The sequence below is a fragment of the Chlorocebus sabaeus genome, chromosome 10, assembly GCF_047675955.1.
Source record: "Chlorocebus sabaeus isolate Y175 chromosome 10, mChlSab1.0.hap1, whole genome shotgun sequence".
In the NCBI taxonomy this organism is placed as follows: Eukaryota; Metazoa; Chordata; class Mammalia; order Primates; family Cercopithecidae; genus Chlorocebus; species Chlorocebus sabaeus.
This window is the reverse complement of record NC_132913.1, coordinates 126,141,176-126,147,223: the sequence shown is the minus strand read 5'-3', so window position 1 is coordinate 126,147,223 and position 6,048 is coordinate 126,141,176. Positions and strand designations below refer to the sequence as shown.

The 6,048-nt window shown below is 37.5% G+C and overlaps 1 pseudogene; it reads left to right on the top strand.

Moving 5' to 3' along the window:
- Nucleotides 1–751: 751 nt before the first annotated feature.
- On the top strand, nt 752–4,905 carry LOC119625263 (acyl-protein thioesterase 1 pseudogene; annotated as a pseudogene).
- Nucleotides 4,906–6,048: the final 1,143 nt, after the last annotated feature.

The following is a 6,048-nucleotide window of genomic DNA, read 5'->3' as shown; positions in this document are numbered from 1 at the left end:
AAATTGATAAAAGTTAGAATACAAAATATGATAGCCATAAATACTTCTGTGCCAAATAACATAATGTTAAAATATTTAAAATGTAAACTCTTCAGAACATAAGGAAAAACTGACAAAAAACATAATTTTAGTCACCTGTAGTCCCAGCACTTTGGGAAGCCAAGGCGGGTCACCTGGGTCAGGAGTTTGAGATCAGCCTGGCCAACATGGTGAAATCCCATCTCTACTAAAAATACAAAAATTAGCCGGGCATGGTAGTGCATGCCTGTAATCCCAGTTCCTCAGGAGGCTAAGGCATGAGTACCTGGGAGGCAGAGGTTGCAGTGAGCAGAGATCCCGTGACTGCACTCCAGCCTGGGCGACAGATCAAGACTCTGCCTCAAAAAAAAAAAAAGGAAAAGAAAAACATAATTTTAGTGGCAGACACAATTACACATCTTAAAGTCAAGAAGCAGACCTTAAAGTCAAGAAGCAGATCTGAGTATCTAAATAATATGAATTAAGAAGCCTTCTTTAATAGATATATTATGATTTGCACCTTTTAAAGATGGAATACAAATTACTTTTTCAAATTCATGGAACATTCACAAAAATATACCATATACCAAACAATGAATTATACTTCTGTAGATTTAAAAGAAAATGGCATATTACCAAATACTAATTTATAAAATTATGAACAATTTAAAAGTTATACCCAAAAAATACAACTTCTTGAGAACAATATATATGACTACATAAATAGTTGACAAATAAATATTTGATTAAAATAATGCCATCACAAATGCAAATTATTAAGAAAGTAATTCTAATTATAATACTACACATCAGAGTGTATGAAATGGGCCCAAAACTGTACTCAGGAAAAAAGAACATGTCTTAAAATATTTTGTTTGTCCTTATTATCATGTTTATTAGTAGCCACAATTTATGGAGTATTTACTATGTTCCAAGCACAGTGCTAAATACTATATACAGATTATCTAATTTAGTTATTTCCTAAATCTTACCAGGTAGATGTTAAATAATTAGCATGAAAGTGAATGAAAGAAGTCTCCAAATCAAGAAGCTAGAAAAAAAGGCATCAAAATGCCTTCAAGGAAAACATGTAAGATATACAAAAAGAATAAAGAAAGATGGAAAACAGGAAACAATGAATGAGTGAAGAGAAAAAGTAAAATTCATAATTCTAAGAGCTGGTTCTCTGAAAAGACAATAAGGAAACCACTGAGAAGCCTAATTATGTAGAAAATAAGGAAAAAACAAATACACACCGTTGGGATTTATCAAAGAGATATAAATGATATGGAGGAGATCTTAAAATATAAACAATGTTATAGTCACCCCACACTACTATATTTGGAAAACAGAATCTCAACGCAGAAGGTTCTCTAAAAAAATTACCAACATTGGTTGTTAAAAAGAGATGATTTGGGCTGGGCACAGTGGCTCACATCTGTAAACCTAGCACTTTGGGAGGCCGAAGCAGGTGGATCATGAGGTCAGGAGTTCAACACCAGCCTGGCCAACATGGTGAAACCCTGTCTCTACTAAAACTACAAAAAATAGCTGGGTGTAGTGGCAGATGCCTGTAATCTCAGCTACTTGGGAGGCTGAGAGAAGAGAATCATTTGAACCCGGGAGGCAGAGGTTGCAGTGAGCCAAGATGGTGCCATTGCACTCCAGCCTGGCCAACAGGGCGAGAGTCCCTCTCAAAAAAAAAAAAAAAGGAGGTGATTTGAAAGATTTAGGGGCTTAATAAACACATTATTATTTCCCTCTGAGTTCAGAACCAAGAAAAGAAATAAGACACAGAAGATAGGCAGGTGTCAAGTAAAACATCAGTCTCAATACTGATACACCAATTAGGGCAACCAACTTCAAGGCCAAAAGGGCTTCCTAGCACCACCCCTGCCACCCACCACCCACGGCTAGCTCTGAGGCACCCTGCTGAGGGTTCTGTCACTTGAACTGTCACCTCACATTACCCTAGAGGAAAAAGGGAAGGAAAAGGAAAAAAACCCAGTGCAAAAGATTAGCAAGAGAGGTGCGACCGGTGGGGCCTGCTGGGACTCGCGGCTGGCATGCCCTTGGGCCGCGGCCGGCGCCCGCTCTTCCTTCCGCTTGCGCTGTGAGCTGAGCCAGTGTATGTGCGGCAATAACATGCCAACCCCGCTGCCCGACATCATGCCCGCCGCCCGGAAGGACACCGCTGCGGTGATTTTCCTGCATGGATTGGGAGTTACTGGGCCTGTTAGGCCTGTTACATTAAATATGTACATGGCTATGCCTTCATGGTTTGATATTATTGGGCTTTCACCAGATTCACAGGGGGATGAATCTGGGATTAAACAGGCAGCAGAAAATATAAAAGCTTTGATTGATCAAGAAGTGAAGAATGGCACTCCTTCTAACGGAATTATTTTGGGAGGGTTTTCTCAGGGAGGAACTTTATATACTGCCCTTACCACGTAGCAGAAACTGGCAGGTGTCACTGCACTCAGTTGCTGGCTTCCACTTCAGGCTTCCTTTCCACAGGGTCCTATTGGTGGTGCCAATAGAGATATTTCTATTCTCCAGTGCCACGGGGATTGTGACCCTTTAGTTCCCCTGATGTTTGGTTCTCTTCTGGTTGAAAAACTTAAAACATTGGTGAATCCAGCCAATGTGACCTTTAAAACCTATGAAGGTATGATGCACAGTTCGTGTCAACAGGAAATGATAGATGTCAAACTATTCATTGATAAACTCCTACCTCCAGTTGATTGACGTCACTAAGAGGCCTTGTGTAGAAGTACACCAGCATCATTGTAGTAGAGTATAAACCTTTTCCCATGCCCAGTCTTCAAATTTCTAATGTTTTGCAGTGTTAAAATGTTTTGCAAATACATGCCAAAGACACAGATCAAATAATGTCTCCTCATGAGAAATTTATGATCTTTTAAGTTTCTATACATGTATTCTTATAAGAAGATCCAGGATCTATATTAAAATAGATGAAGCAGGTAGCTTCTTTTTTCTCAAATGTAATTCAGCAAAATAATACAGTACTGCCACCAGATTTTTTATTACATCATTTGAAAATTAGCAGTATGCTTAATGAAAATATGTTCAGGTACAAATGAGCAGTTAAGATATAAACAATTTATGCATGCTGTGACTTAGTCTATGGATTTATTCCAAAATTGCTTAGTCACCATGCAGTGTCTGTATTTTTATGTATGTGTTCATATATACATAATGATTGTAATGCATAATAAGAATGAGGTGGTATTACATTATTCCTAATAATAGGGATAATGGTTTTCATTGTCAAGAAAGAGTAAAATTCTCTTCAATTAACGGCCCTTTTATTTGGGGATCAGGCTTTTATTTTCCCTGATATTATTTCTATTTAATACTCTTTTCTCTCAAGAAAAAAAAAAAAAAGTTTGTTTTTTCTTCATTATCCTTCATAGCAGACCAAGTATTGCCTCTCTGCCATAGACAGCTACTGTGAATACATGCTATAATTTGACATTCTGGGTCACAGATATAAGGTATTTAAAATCTATGCTTTATAGAGAAACCAGACATTAAAACTTCATGCACTACTTATTTCAAATTAGTGTACCTTATCCAAATTTATACCTAGCTATTAGGATCTTCAACCCAGGTAACAGGACTAATTCTGTGGTTTTATTTTTCTATAAACAACTGAAAGAATAATTAGATCATATTCTAGTATGTTCTGAAATATCTTTAAGACTGATCTTAAAAGCTAACTTCTAAGATGATTTCATCTCCTCATAGCATAGAGTTTACTTTGTACATATGTTTGAAACCAACTACTACAGAAGATGAGGAATCTATTGTAGTTTTTTGCTTTATTTTCATCTGCCAGTGGACTTATTTGAAATTTTCACTTTAGTCAAATTATTTTTTGTATTAGTTTTTCGTGCAAACATAAAAATAGCAATCATTTTAAATTGTCAAAATTTCCAGATTAGTGGTAAAAATTATTTGGAAACAAACTTGTGGGTAACAAAGGCTAGTCAGAACCCTATACATAAAGTGTAGTTACCATACAGATTAATACGTAGCAAAAATGTATGCCTGATATTTCTGAACTGTGTCAATTTTTCTGCTATATTCCAGCTGACCAAAACAATATTAAGAATGCATCTTTATAAATGGGTGCTAATTGATAATGTAAATAATTTAGTAATGGACTATATAGGATGTTAATAATGAAGTCATATGTTTATGTCTGGATTTTAAAATTTGAAACAATCATTTACTACATAATTTTTCTTTACCTTGAAGAATATAAACTGTTATTTCCGTTCTATAAATCTGCAAGATATTATTTATGGCAAGAAATATTCCATTGAAATGTTGTGCTGCAGCATCGGAAAATGTAAATGTTTTTCATGGTTTCTATCAATGTGAAATAAAATTTAATTCTGAAAAAAAAAAACAGATTAGCAAAAGAAATGGACAATACTGTCATCTCCCTAACCACAGGCCAGAGCCCTCCTCTGCCTCCACAGAGAATCAAGAACAAGTGATATGTTTTGGCTGTGTCCCCACCCAAATCTTATCTTGAATTCCCACATGTTATGGGAGGGACCCAGTGGAAGGTAATTGAATCATAGGGGCAGGTCTTTCCCATGCCGTTCTCATGATAGTAAATAAGTCTCATGAGATCTGATGATTTTATAAGGGGGAGTCTCCCTGCACAAGCTCTCTCTTTGCCTGCTGCTATCCATGTAGGATGTGACTTGCTCCTCCTTGCCTTCTGCCATGATTGTGAGGCTTCCTCAGCCATGTGGAACTGTAAGTCCATTAAACACTTTTTCTGTATAAATTAACTAGTCTCAGGTATGTCTTTATCAGCAGGGTGAAAACAGACTCATACAGCAAGGGAGGATTGAAAAAGAACAATAGCCTGGTGCTCACGGGACTGGGGCCCATGAAACAAGCTGTCCTCTCTCCAGCAGTTTGGCTAGAATAATGATGAAGGGAGAAGTTGAGAGAGAAAAAAGTCTGCCTCTTAAAAAGGTACCCCATGAAGATTATCTTACTGGCAAATTATTTTAAGCTTTCAAATAACACAGGACCAGTGCACCAAATGAAATCTTTTGAAGAATAGCAAAAAAAATTAATTGATGAAATAAATAGAAATGTTTACAATTCATTTTAGAACCAAGCATAATTATTTCTCTAGCGTTCTCTTTTATAAATACATACAGCAAATTCTTCTATTAAAAACTAGGGAAGGGAGGCAGAGACGGGCGGATCACGAGGTCAGGAGATCGAGACCATCCTGGCTAACACGGTGAAACCCCGTCTCTACTAAAAAATACAAAAAAAAACTAGCCGGGCGAGGTAGTAGGCGCCTGTAGTCCCAGCTACTCGGGAGGCTGAGGCAGGAGAATGGCGTAAACCTGGGAGGTGGAGCTTGCAGTGAGCTGAGATCATGCCACTGCACTCCAGCCTGGGCAACAGAGCGAGACTCTGTCTCAAAAAAAAAAAAAAAAAAAAAAAAAAAAAAAAAAAAAAAACTAGGGAAGGAAGACCAGTGCTCTATAAAGGAAAAAATACACCATGGCCAAGTAAAGATTATTCCAGGAATGCAATGTAAGACATCTATGAATATAAATCTTGTCAATTGGAAAAAGGATAAAAACCATATGATCATCTCAATAGATGCCAAAAGGCTTTTGATAATATTCAGGATGCACTCTTCATTGTATATGTGTACACACACACGCACACACTCCAAGATTGGGGTTGCTTACATGCAGGGAAGATCACATGTTATTACCCGGTTCCACTGCTACTTGGAATGTGATGGTCAGGTCTGCTCATATCTAAGAAGAAGAAGAACAGAGCCAGAAAGTCATGCAAGAGAGGTGAGGTGGGTCATGCAGCAAGAAAACACACCTCCTAGGTCAAGAACCATGTTGCCAGAGCTCACCCAGAGGGAAGCTTGCTGGAAAGAGCTGGTGAAAAAAAAAGATGAGGTTGTCAGATTAAATACAGGACACCAGTTAGATTTGAATC